We start from the raw sequence: 14,560 nt of genomic DNA on the forward strand, positions 1-14,560 counted from the left end.
TTTTAAGTGAGATTCTTCACCTACAGAAGTACATATAATTAATTCATGTACTAATATACATTATTATTATATATTTTTTAAACGTATTTTTTTATCCTCCTTTTACATCCTTATTTTTATTGTTGTTTTTGTACTTAATATTTATCTATTTTATAATAAGTGAGATATTCACTGTTAAGTGGTAAATTTAAACGAAGTATGATATCATAAATTACACATGTTACTTATTGATTGGTCTACACATATCTTTATTTTTATTGCATCTATTCATTTTTATTATGTATATAATTGATTATAAAATTTTTTATTTTTGTTTTGTTTTTTTAAAAATAAAATGTTTTGATTACATTGTGTAATTTAATTTTTTTATTAGGATTCTGATTGTATTTATATATTCTAATGATTTTAGTTTGGGTTGCTAACTCAATAATAGAGTACTCGACTTTTAAGTGTGACTAACATTTTTTACACATTTGTATTAAGCAACATATTCAGCTTAAATGAAGCATGGTTAGTATTCATCATTAAACCTCCAAAATTAATTTGATCCAATGAAACATATCGTTAGCTCCTCTAGAAATACAAATTCAAATAGAGCTGTTATACTTATACACACATGGCGTCAGCTTGTAATTATGAATAGCATGCCACACCTACATCAATGGGCACAAGTAATTATACCAAACTCATCCGGAAATTTTATACTTTTCTACAAATTTTAGGTGCGCTGAATTATTTAATTATTAAAATTCCATTTTTAATAATTAAGTAATTTTAATTAAGTTGTAGAATGATAATTGAATGTTAAAATAGATTTTAGATCTGTTATGACAGAATGATTATTAGTCGTTATAGAAACTGAACACAATACAAAACAGTACACAAATAATAAAGAACAAAACAAATTTTTACAAGATTAAAAAACTTTTTTGGATAACCTACTCTTTGGGACCACACGCAAATAATGAAATAACCAATTAATAAAGAATCAAAAGTACAAAAATATTGACTTAAACAAAATAAGATTCCCTCTTGAGATTTGCCGCAACTTTGTTGTACTTCTCTTCACTAATCTGATTTTGATTGAAACGGCTAACCACTTGAACTCCCTTTAATGGTCAATGAGTGCTTGCATCCTCCCGAAGCAAGGCTTGTAAAAATCTTCTACCGAAGACCTTAAGAATTGTGTTCAAACTACAAACTATATTCAACACATGAATGTGATATATATATATATATATTTATATAAAGACACAAGACTAAACACTCGGGTTTACTGCAAGATCAGGTGAACAATGTGATCTTATATATAAGCTAAGCATTCTCACAAATATCAAAATTCACTCAACAAAATAATACAGCAAATAGTTTACTTTTTCTCAAATCCCTAGTAGTTTATTTATAGAGACCATTTCGTGCTCAGAAATATTGAGAAAGAATCCACAATAAAAACAAGAATATTTGACGATATTCTTGATTGACGAAGATTTTCCAATCAGTTGACTTTGTTTCGATAGTCATGCAAATTGCAATGACAGCTTATACCTGAGTGAGATCAGAATTTTCTAAAAATAGATAGAAAATATGCAACTATCTCTCTAAGATTTTATTTCCTGCAGTCAAACATCCTTGGAGAGTACAAAAATTAACACAGGAAAATCAGGAAATGAATTTAGCTAAGCCGCATAATATTTTCCTCATAAAACCAAAATAAACATTCATTTTTTAAACACACTGTGAATATAAATATAAGTAAGGAATATTTGCAAATCCCACCAAATAATCCAAAATATTTAAACCGACAATAAAAAGGAATTTAAATGAGCTTTCAGGATTTTATCATAAACAGACAAAAAAAATATGAAATAAGGGAAAAATAAAAATAAATTTGGAACCACCAACTTGCTTACTCATTGATGGCACAAATATAATTAATTATACCGCTCTACTAGAATTTAAGCATAAGTGAGAGTGAAACATATAATTTTTAGCCACTGAAATAAGACGTGCTAGACGAACTAATGGGCCAGTTTTCACTCACATCTTTGGCAGATGGCGGTTGCTCTTGTTTTATCTTATTAAACAACCCAACTTCATCACAGTTAGGCGAAGGTGGTGGTGGTTGTACATTACTACTCACTTTCAACATAGAACCATCAACAACCTGAATCTCAATTGTTTCATCTTCAATTCTCCTTAGTCTCTCCAAAACTTCTTCCATTGTAGGCCTCATTTCCTTATCTTGTTGCAAACACTCGAAAGCTAACTCTGCTATTGCAATGGTCATCGTTCTAACTTTAGTATCTGAACCAAACCCAAGACCTTGATCAATCAACTCATTGTAAGCTCGTTTTTGAATCTTGCATATTGCTAAGTTAGAGAGATTAATCTCATGCCTATCTCTTGTTATATCAACCGCAGGCATGGATGATAAGAGCTTGACTAGAACTACTCCAAAGCTATAAACATCACTTTTACTAGTCAGTTGATAGCATTGGTTATATTCTGGATCAACGTAGCCAGGGGTCCCTTGGGGAGCAGTTGAGACGTGAGTGACATCGTTGGCGACCAACCGTGATAGGCCAAAATCTGCAACTTTGACACAAAAGTTGTTGTCTAGTAGAATGTTTTTCGTCTTGACATCACGGTGGACTATGTCTGAAGCGTGGAGGTACGCCAAAGCACTAGCGGTTTCAATGGCGATGTTTAGACGAATTGGCCAGGTTAAGGGGTTAGTTTTCGCACAATCTCCGTGGAGATGATCTGCAACTGTGCCATTGGGGATATACTCATAGACGAGGAGGAGTTCCTGGCAGCGGTGTGAAGTACAGCCATATAGGGATACCAGGTTTTTGTGGCGCAAGCGGGTGAGAATTTCTATCTCATTTATGAATTGTTCTACTCTTTTATAGTTGTGCTCATATAAGCGCTTGACTGCTACTTCCCTCCCATCTTTGAGTTTACCTAGATTTGAAAGAAAACAAATAAAATAAGGCCAAGAATAAATATCAACTTCAATAAAAGACTTTTTTGCAGTTATTATTAAAATACATCTTTAAATTTGTTGGAGAAGGTTTTTAATGAGTGAGATATAAAGGTTGCATAGTATAGAGTGGGTGTTTGATAAGACCTATGAGATTCCATCTCAAAATTAATTGATAAATGAGTAGGTAATTTATGGTCTTATATGTAGGTTGATATCCTCACATGAGAGATTCTATAGTATATGGACAATAGATGTTTAATATTTGTGTATATATATTGGATAATTTTCAAGTATATTTTTTAGATACCACAGTTTTCTAAATAAAAAGTTATTTTTGAAAAAAAAAACTTTCAACAAAGCATCCCTTGCCCGATTCTTTACTGCCTAGAGAGCCTACTTCAACAAAGCATGCCTTGCCTGATCCTGAGTGGTACAAGTCTATGAAACATGAGTATGATGCACTTCTCCAAATGGGCACTTGGACTCTTGTCCCATACCAATCCGACGTGAATATGTGGGTGTTTCGAGTTAATTTGAAAGTTGATGGTACACTCAACCAGTACAAATCCCGATTGGTAGCTAAAGGATTCCTTCAAACGCCTGGAATAGACTATGCTGACACTTTCAGTCCAGTTGTGAAGCCAACAATAGTTAGAATTGTTTTGTCTCTTGCTATCTCTTCTAATTGGGATGTGAAGCAACTTGATGTATTTAATGCCTTTCTCAATCGGCATTGAAGTGAAATCATATACATGCAGCAGCCACAAGACTTTGTTGATCCTGAAAAGTCTACTTATTATGTCTGTAAGTTGAATAAGGCCCTCTATGGGTTGAAACAAGCTCCAAGAGCTTGCAATGACAAGTTGAAACTGTAGCGTCCCAAATTTTCTAATAAGGCTTAGGGTCTTGATTAGCGTGCTTGGAGGGCAATAAGTGATTTATTATTATAATATGTGAATTTTGGTGAATATGTTATTAGAGATGCATGTTTAGGTGAATTAAATATGCATGTGGGTCTCGTTTGGTTATTAGGGGCATGCTTGTAATTTTAACTCATTGAGGGCATAAATGTAATTATTGTGATATATTTGTGATATATCTGTGCTGCACGATCCGAGACAGTCCTAAGGAGCGACTAGCTAGAAAGTCACAACGGGGTCTGTTGACGCGGTTCTTCGCCAACAGGAAATTAAGAAAAGAAGAGAAAGGGATTAGTACTTGTGTTGAACCGAAACAAATATATGATCTTAGGAAATGAAATGGTGACTCAAAGTGCGTTTTTTGAGTGGTTCAAAGGTTAAAATCCTTCTACTCCATTAGTCAGTATTATTGTTATATACTGGATATTTGATTACATGGTATTTCTTACAAGAGAGAATCCAACCCTTATCAACTCCCAAGGTCTCCATATTTATAGGAGAAGGCACCTGAGAGTTGGTAAGAAGGTCATCCTGTGACCTTCTTACCTATCATGTCAATTCTGTGACATTCATGATTAATTCCTAAACCTGACACATAAGTGTGGTCAAATCAATAGGTAAGGAGATAATGGGCAGCACGGCCCAACCCAGTCGTGGGTGTCTGAATACGCACGTTCCTGCTGCGTGTCCGAGAAGTCAGGGATATATCAAACACGTGGTGTCTGATATATGCACGTTTACCTTGCGTGGTTGACTTTATAAATGGTCATAGCCTCCAACCCTAGCTCGTACTACGATCTGGGTACTTAACTCGACCTTCGGCCTTCAGAGCCCGGACTCCCTTCTTAAGTCACCAGAGGCGAACCCTTAGGTTACCTCGAGCTAAGGAGGTATGATCTTATGACGGCAGCTCCGGTTTTGGGGGTGTCCACGAGATAATCATGATTAGGCCGCAGCTCAGCTCGCTAATCAGCCCGTGGGAAAATCAGGGCGTACATGGTCGAATACTTGACTCGAGGCGAGTCGAGGGGTATTTTGGGCATTAGACGTTTTATTGGGTTATCGGGTTATGGAAATAAATATTTGGAAATATATTTGAGGTTAGAATGTTTAGGAGGGATTATTGAGGAAATTTACCATTTTTCCCTCAGGGATGTTTTTGGTACCCCGAGCCTTTGAGGTAACCTTAGAAACTTAAGTTAAATAAAACAAAACCAAGGAAGCTTTCAGAAATTTAGGAACCGACCCAAAACCTCTTCTCTCTCTCTCTCTTCTCCTCTAAGCCATACCAAGGAGAAGTGTTGAAGATTAAGCAAGGATTTTGGCCCCAACTTGGGGATTAGCTCAGCTTCACTTTGTGGATTCAAGAAGAGGTTAAGGTAAGCTTTTCACTTGTTAAATTGTGTTGAATTACTGCTGATGTTTCAAGGTTGTGCATGTGAGCTAAGTTGAAAATTGCTCTTGGTTATTTGGGTGAGTTTTGGGGTTAGTTTCTGTTGGGTTTTGCTGCTAGGATCACTCTAAAACGGATGTGATGATTGAGTTGGATTGTTAGGTTGATTTTGGGATAAATTGGTTGGGTTTTCGTGGTAAAAATGGAGGATTTTTCTGGGTTTGAAGGCTTGGAACGCGACATTGTTCTTGCTAAGCCGCAACCTTCTAGAACATGTTGGAGGCTAGGATGAAGGGCGGGCTGCGGCACACCCTAGCTTGGGCCACGGCGCGCTAGCCCTGTTTTGGGGTTGGGAGTTTCTGTTTGAGGCGGGCCGCGACATGGGTTCATGGGGCCACAACACTTAGTATGTTTTTGGGCATCAAGGAGGTTTTAGGCTCGGGAATCCAAAAGTTAAGACTCGGGATGGATTTTATCGCCCGGATTGATAGAATTCAAGGTCCCGGAGACTAGAATTATAACCCAAAACTATTTAATGGATTAGAACTTAATGGATGGATGTTGTTGATACATTGTGACTAGGTTTTTAGCGAGGCTCGGACTAGGGGACTGTGCTTTGGATATCAGTGCTTGGAAAGCTCGTGACACAGGTAAGAAAACGGCTGTACCCGTTAAGCAGGGCGAGGCCCTATAGTTTGTGTTGCAGGGCATGACCCTATATGATTGTGTTGCAGGGCGTAGCCCCATTGATTGAGTTTATACGTGTTTAAGTATTTGTTTAATTATGCTATGTGTGCTTATATGTAAATGAACGGCAAGAGTTTGGAACGACGAAGGCCGAGAACAACGAGGCCGGGAAAGGCGAAGGCTGAGAACGGCAAGGCCGAGTACGACAAGGGGACGGGAGCAGCGTTTAGCACGCAGAGTGCGAGTTTCCAGGGCGAGACCCTATAGGATACCTGGGATATCCTCACCGCGTAGACCGCGAGCCCAGGGCCCGGTAAAGCGCCTGGGACGGCATGACCGTATGTGTTTAACCTGTTGGCGGATTTATTGAATGCTAATTGGTAGCAATGCATATGTTATTTGCTTGTGTGAAGTTTTCTTGCTAGGCTTCGGCTCACAGGTGCTCTATGGTGCAGGTAAGGGCAAGGGGAAAGTCGACCAACCATGAGTATGGAGAGCGTGAAGCGACGCGTACATGTTTGGCCTGTCTGGCTGCCACGACCAGGGATATTTTTGAGAGACGCTTGTATTAAATCTAATTTTGTCGTTTAAGTCGACTTTAATTATATTTTAGAGGTGTAAATATTTCTAAACAGTATTTTGGGATCCCAAATGTTAAACACTTTATAATTTTCAATGATTGGATATATTTTTAAATTATGTGACTTTGTTTATGGTTTAGCTACACTTTTGTCTTGAAACCTCGATTAGCGAGTTAATTGCACGTTTTAAACTCACTTAGTAAAGGCTCTAAAGAAGTAGGGTGTTACAGAAACAAGTGTTATTTCAATGGGGTTTCATTGCATCAAAGTCAGATACCTCTTTGTTTGTTTTTGGTAAAGGAGACTAGCTAGTGATACTCTTGGTTTATGTTGATGATATCCTCATCACTGGACCAAATCGCTCTCTTATTTCCATATACTACTTTCTTGGTGTGGAAATTTGTCATACTTTTATTGGTATGTACTTATTTTAGACTAAGTATGTCACTGATCTATCTATTGGTCAAATTTCATATGGATAGCGTTAAGTCTGCTCCTAGTCCAACATGCTCAGTTCAAAAGTTGTCCTTTGCTGAAGGAGTTCCATTTGTTGATGTGTCTCTTTATCGAAGTACCTTGGGCGCACTTCAGTATCTTACTCTTACAAGACCAGATGCCTCTTTCATTATTAACAAGCTTAGTCAGTTTATTCATGCTCAACAGATGTTCATTGGGAGGTTTGCAACCGACTTCTGCGATATCTCAAGTGTATTGTTGTTGATGGCTTATTACTTCGACTTGCTGCAACTATGTCACTACATGGTTATTCCGGTGCTGATTGGGCTAGCTCCCCTGATGATAGACGGTACATTGGTGGCTATGCTATGTTTCTAGGTGGAAGTTTGGTCTCTTGGTCTGCTAAAAAGCAGCAGGTCGTTGCCCGTTCCAGCACTGAAAGTGAATTTCGTGCGTTAACAAATGCTTCTGCAGAAACAAAGTGGCCAGTCTCCTTACTTTCAGAGTTACAAGTTCAATTAGTTGTACCTCCAGTTATATGGGTTGATAATCAAAGTGTAGTTGCATTAGCAGCCAACCCAGTTTTCCATGCTCAGTCTAAACACATAGAGATTGACCTCCATTTTGTTCGAGATCAGCTTGTGGGCAAAACTCTGGCTGTTCGTTACGTTCCTTCAGTAGATCAAATTGTTGATGTCCTAACGAAATTGTTTCCCATTGATTGTTTTCAGAACCTTAAGTCCAAGCTGAAAGTAGTTCAGTCTCTTTTTCGCTTGAGGGGGATGATAACCATAACTAATTTGTATCTATTACTTGTTTATTTTTTATACATAATTAGTTGTAAAGTTGTTTTGAAAGTTGTATTAGTTCTGTTAGTAATCTTGTATTTTGCACACCTATTTAATAAAGGGGTTACCTCACAAGTGTTGCTAACTTTGGCAACCTTCCGAGAGTTCTTTCTAAAATTCTCGCTAAATAGATCTTGCGTTCTTAGTTCTTTTAAAAAATACAATCAACTTCATTTTAGAAAAAAATATATTTGTTTTTTTTTTGTTCTTTTAAGTAATTAGTTTAAGGTTTATGTGAAGGGATTTTTTTCTTCTTTCATTTTTAGTATGTGCGAGGGATATTGTTAAAAGAACTTATTTTTGAATAAGAAAATAACTTTTGAAAATAGTAAAAATGTTATATAAACCTAAACAAAAGTTATTTTTTTGAAAGATGTTTCTTACCATGGTAAACAGTTCCAAAACCTCCATGTCCAAGTTTTTTTTTCAGCATTGAAGTTATTAGTGGCTTCAATGAGATCTTTGTATGAATAGACAAGGACCCCAAGACAGCCAATACTCCCCTCTGGATCCTCCATATTCATATACGGATTAGCCACGTTCCCTGAAGCAACATGTTTCCTGCGCCAGAAAATGATTGCCAAGCCACTCATAGCCAAAAGAACTCCAAAACCATGCCCTGAAAAATGAAAGTTTTCAATGTTAAAATGCAATGGATGATTTGTTCGAACTATTTTAAGAAAATGCATTATTGAGCTAAGAGCTTCAACATTTAAGGTATTAAAGAAATTTATAGAATTCACAGTAAGATAAGATTCTTGTAGAGGATGTATCTACAAGAATCAGAATTCAATCGAATAGGACTCTTACCTAGTCCCAGTCCCAACTTTAGGTTTGTCTTCTTTTGTCCTGAAAAAACATTCACAAAGAAAACATGAGTAACATTAACTAAGGAACTGGAATAATATTCAAATATGACACACGTTATATAAACATGAAATCTGTGCTTGTTTTCCAATATGAATATACCTTTTGGCAATGGCAGCAGAGGATTTAAACACTGAAGTCGATTTTCGTTTTCATTGAGGCATTTCCCTCCTCTCAAGTGACATACCCAACAATCAAGGCTTATTTGCACTTGAAAAATGAAATCAATTGAAAGTTGATGTTCATGGTGCGGAAGTAGAAATGGAAGCGTGACGATTGGACATTGTTGTTCCAATGGGAAACTTATGTTTCGAGGATTGCTGTAGAAATCAGAGTGGCTGCAATTAGTTTGATGAAAATCTTTCGAGGGAGGAATGCCAAGACTGTGGCTGCAATTGTAAAGCGTTGATAGTTTCTTAGCTGTTAAGTTATAGAAAGAGAAGAGCGATGATTTAGAGCTGGGAAGAGAGAAACTATTGATGATATGACAATCGTTGATGGAATCCGACTTAGACAGTGGTGTTGGCTCCTTGACAAAAATGGAATCTGCCTGAGAGATGTTCTCAATTGAATACCAGTGCCCTCCTTCTTTCAATTGTATCTTCGATTTTTCTTGTGAACAATTCACTGTAAACACTCCACACTCAGGATTCGTCTTGTTGTTAAAAGGGAAATGAATCGGGCCAAGACCTCCACAAGAGAATGGTGGACATTTGTAATTGTTAGAGAATAATAGAATCCCACATGGAAAGTATGTGGGATCATCATACCATTTATAAGAGTATGAGTTACTCCACTCATCACCAATTGGTTTTGAGATGGAACCTCATACTTCTTACCATGCATCACTTTCCACACTCTAACATGGTATCAGAGTCAAAGAAAACTCTAACGAGTATGTCCGATCCAAATCCAAAACCGGTCCAAAAAAGAGAGCCAAAAGAGCCCTTTGTGATTCGGGGATAATGAGCCAAAAAGAGCCAAAAGAGCCAACGAGCCACTTGCGATCAAACCGTCCAAGATTGGTGAGCAAAAATAGCCACCATCTTGAGGGGGGATGTTAGAGAATAGAATCCCACATGGAAAGTATGTGGGATCATCATACCATTTATAAGAGTATGAGTTACTCCACTCATCACCAATTGGTTTTGAGATGGAACCTCATACTTCTTACCATGCATCACTTTCCACATTCTAACAGTAATGATATTCCTTCTTTTCAGCTGAGCTTGGAAGCATAGAACGAGTGAGAAAGAAGAAAAAAAACAGAGGAATAGGAGCCATCTTCAACAATATCCCAAGAATAATTTAGATTTCTAATGCAAAACCAAAGGCTTTTCTTTCTGCTCGACTAGGAAATTTGCATAAGAGCCAAAACGGGTTACTCACGCGAACCTTCCCACACTACTACTGGGTGTTGAGTATTCGACTAAGCTAAGGACTTGACTATTTTTTGGTCCTTCAAAATGTTCACACAGATATGTGAGACTTGGAAAATGGCCTAGTCTAGTCGCACACAAGACTTTGAATATAGCATATGGTGCCAGAACGAGAGTAATGAATGGACAATGATCCATGACAATGCTTAGTCATCAACTATAAATGGTCGACAATTATGAAAAGTTTCGCACGCAATCGAGTTCAGCTTTCACTCACTCGTCAATGTAAGTCTCAATGCTTTACTAAATCCAGGAGTGTTCCCAATGCACCATAAGCGGTTGTTATGATAGACTTATTTCTTTCAGAGGTCACAATTGTTTCCCACTCTAGTAATTAATGGATTGTATGCTATCTGTTTATACACATTTTGTTAGTTTTATATTTATAAAATTTATTAATTATTTTTACTAAATTTATATTAATGTCATAAATTTTGAAATAAATATTTTATTTTAATTAAATAATTTATTTATTTTTGTTTAAGTTTATGTTTGTTGTGGTTTTTGAATTTGACAGTGGCAACAAAAGATTATATATTATATGTTTAATGTAATATTAAATATTATACGTGAATTTTAAATTTAAGTTTATTTGTAGTTTTAAAAAAAAATCAATTTGTTCCTAATTTACAGTAGATTATTTATATGCTTAATATGATATAATTGTAATAAGTGAGTTTAAGTTTAATTAAATTTTATTTAAGTTATAAAACATATGATTTTATTATTTTTAAATAATAATTATTAAAATATCTAAAAGATATTATATTTTAATTTGTTTAATTATTTATTATTTTAAAATAATTATCATTGTAAAATATCTGAAAAATATCATATTTTAATTTGTTTAATTATTTATTATTTTTTTAAATAATTATCATTATAAAATATATCAAAAATATCCTATTTTACTTTTGTTAATCAATTATTTTATTTTATTTAAGTTGAAGTGTATACAAACTACCGTTAAATATAAGAATATTCTGTTAAATATAAGAATATTCCGTTAAAATTAAAAAAGAAGCAGTGGAAAGGGTTTTCTTCGCTCTTGCAGCAGAGCTGCGGCCATGGCAGGGAGAGGTAGAAAACGCAATCCGGTGACCAAAAAAATCACGGCAACGCCAGCGAAAGGAGAGGTAACTCGGAAGAAAGGTCCGACATCCTCTGATGTTGGAAAAAAATCGAAGTCCATGGATGAATTACTGGGCATCGAGGCGGCTGAGTTTTCCGATGATCCAGAGGAACTTATTCTCGATTCTCAGGAGACTGAAAAGGTGTTACAACAGCAGTCGACGATTCGACAGATTTTTTCAGCATTGTTATCCAAGTCTGTGAAGAACAAAGGTATTTCTGCTCCCTCTATTTCTTCTTCAAATCAGTCAGAGCTTGGTGTTGAGGACCCTGTTCAGAAGGTTGATCCGGAGGCTGATCAAGGTACAAGAACTGTCCGTATAGATGAAGCAGACATTGAAGATGAGGTAAATTTCTGGAACTCATCGGTGGTTTGTTGTGTTTTAGGTGCTAATCTGCCTGTTCAAGTTATGGAGGGTTTCTTCAGACGTGTTTGGAAGAACTTAGGAGTTGATAAGGTTGGCTTAATGAAACATGGGCTATATATTGTTCGATTTACATCTATGGAAAGTAGAGATAATGTTCTCGCCAGGGGTTATCAATTCTTTGATAAAAAGCCTTTGATGATAAAAGCTTGGGACTCAAATGTCTGTTTTCTAAAAGAAGATATTCGTTCTGTGCCAGTTTGGCTTCAAGTTCTGATTAGCGAGTTTTAGACTTGTTTTAATGTGTCTACTTAGGAAGTATTTTAGAGGTTTAGGATTGTTTTGTTCTATTTTACGCTTGTTTTGTGTTGTTTTTGTTTATTTTCAGGTTTTGAAGGATTGGGATGATTTAGAATGAAAAAAAGATACCAAAAAGCACAAAAATTCGTAAAGCTGTCAAAAACGCCTTTTCTGAGAGAGTAGCGCGACCTCGCTACTGTAGAGAGCGACCGCGCTAGGTTGCTGGAAATTGAAATTCGGCAGATTTTTAAATGAAGGGCTTTTTGGTCCATTCACGAGGGCTAATTTAGGGTAACGAGTTCTGATGCGAGGGAAAGGCAGAAAAACGTGAATTAGAGGCTAGAGACAAAGAGGAAGGAGAGGAAGGAAGAGGAAAAAGCTTGGAGCAAGCGGGGGCAATCTGTGACAATTCCCCATCTAGTTTTATTCTCTTTTTCTTTAAATTTTCTATGTCATTGTTTATGTTTAATTTGATTATGGATTTGAATATTGAGATGATGAGCTAAACTCTTATTAGGGATTTGATGGATATTGACTGAGATCATCCCATGGTTAATGCTATTTGATTATTTCTTCTTGCTTGTTTATGAAATTTGTTCATCTTTATGCTTAATGTATGCTTGAGATTGATCACCTTAAGCATGATTCATGATCCTAATGTGAAATCTGAAAAGTGAATATTAGGAATGCTCTAATTGAATGAACATAGGTTTTGATGCGAAACGAAAGTATTCGCATAGCTTATGTGACTTATAGATTATTACTTAATGTGAATTGATTGTTGTGCTATCTCAGAAATGCAATAGTTGACAATGCAATTTAGAACCTAAATGATCTGAAAAGAGTTTAGGTAATTTTATAATCTGTCATTTCATTGAAAGAAGAAGAATAGTTAACTAGTGTTAACAATTGGGTAATCGAAGCAATTGAAATCATATCCCTATCTTCACATCCATTGTTAAACCCTTAATTTCTTATTTGTTGATTTAGCTTGTTGAGTTTTCTGCAATTTAATTTAAAAACCAATTTTTATTGTCACCAAATAGAAATATAAATCCAATTTGGTTAGTACTTAGCTGCAATTCCCTTGGGTTCGACCTCACCTGTGTGAGTACTACTTGTATGATACGTGCACTTGCGTGTATTAAAAATTAAGCAACAAGTTTTTGGCGCCGTTGCCGGGGAATTGTTTAGTTAATATTACATTAATTGGATTAAATTCTAATTTGGTTTACTTTTCACTTTTTGCTAACTTGTTTGTGTCAAATTCTTCTTATCTCATCTCAGGTACCATTGGTTTATGCGACGTCAAGGACCAGCTGCAAGAGTGCCTGTTGATCCTGAGATAGAGAAGACTTGTCGGCAAAACAGAAAAAACAAAAGGTTGGAAAGAGTTGCACATAGGATTGAGCAAGAGGAAGTTATGGCCAACTACGGTAATAATGGGGGTGCCATAGAAGACCCAGCTAATGGTCAGAATCCACCCGACCGTAGCCTGAGGGATTATGTTTTGCCAACAATGACAGGGGTCCAGTCTTGTATAAGACCACCCACCGTAGATGCAAACAATTTTGAAATAAAGCCAGCCATACTTCAGATGGTTCAATCCACAGTCCAGTTTGGGGGACTACCCACTGAAGACCCAAACATGCATCTCTCTAACTTCATGGAGCTCTGTCAGACATTTAAGATGAACGGAGTTAGTGATGATGCTATCAGACTTAGATTGTTCCCATTTTCTCTGAGGGAGCGAGCTAAGAGTTGGTTGGTATCCTTGCCACCTAACTCAATCAATACATGGAATGATCTAGCACTGAAGTTCCTCTCTAAGTTTTTCCCTCCAGCTAAAGCAGCTAAGTTGAGAGGAGAGATCAATAATTTTTCTCAGTTGGATAATGAATCTCTTTATGAAGCTTGGGAGAGATTCAAAGAGTTGATAAGAAAGTGCCCGCATCACGGAATAGAGAAATGGATGCTAGTCCATAATTTTTATAATGGGTTGTGTGGTACTACTCGCACACTCATTGATGCAGCAGCTGGTGGTGCGTTTATGAGAAAAAGCGCCAATGAGGCATATGACTTGTTGGAAGAAATGGCCATGAATAATCAGCAGTGGCCAAGTGAAAGAAGTTCTTCAAGGAAAGTGGCCGGTATGTATGAAGTGGATGCAATTTCGAAATTGACCGCTCAAGTTGAGGCCTTGACTAAGCAATTGCAAGGCAATGTGATAACAGCTCCAGTGCAACAGGCCCAGACTTTGTGTGAAATATGTGGGGGCCCTCATGCCTATGAACAGTGTCAGTATGCTGATGTAAATAACATGCCTATGGAGCAGGCTCAGGCTATTGGGAATTTTCCTCGACAGAGCAACAACAACCCTTACTCCAATTCCTTTAATCAAGGGTGGAGGAATCATCCCAACTTCTCTTGGAAGAATGATCAGCAAGGCCAATCTTCAAGCCAACAGCAGTCATTCCAACAACAGCCACAGGGGTTCTTTCAGCCAAGATTTAGACAGCAGCAACAACCCCAACCGACCACTCATCATCAGCAGCAACAAAATTCTGGTGGAAATTCTAATGCTCAG

The 14,560-nt window shown here is 36.8% G+C and overlaps 1 non-coding gene and 1 pseudogene across 1 annotated transcript; both read right to left on the bottom strand.

The window, feature by feature from the left end:
* Positions 1–1,772: 1,772 nt before the first annotated feature.
* On the bottom strand, positions 1,773–9,436 carry LOC133821887 (LEAF RUST 10 DISEASE-RESISTANCE LOCUS RECEPTOR-LIKE PROTEIN KINASE-like 1.1; annotated as a pseudogene).
* Positions 9,437–13,828: 4,392 nt separating this feature from the next.
* LOC133827844 (small nucleolar RNA R71) lies at positions 13,829–13,935 on the bottom strand. Its single transcript, XR_009890495.1, has one exon. It is a non-coding gene; the product is annotated as a small nucleolar RNA R71 (small nucleolar RNA).
* Positions 13,936–14,560: the final 625 nt, after the last annotated feature.

This window comes from Humulus lupulus, chromosome 3 (genome assembly GCF_963169125.1).
Source record: "Humulus lupulus chromosome 3, drHumLupu1.1, whole genome shotgun sequence".
Classification (NCBI taxonomy): domain Eukaryota; kingdom Viridiplantae; phylum Streptophyta; class Magnoliopsida; order Rosales; family Cannabaceae; genus Humulus; species Humulus lupulus.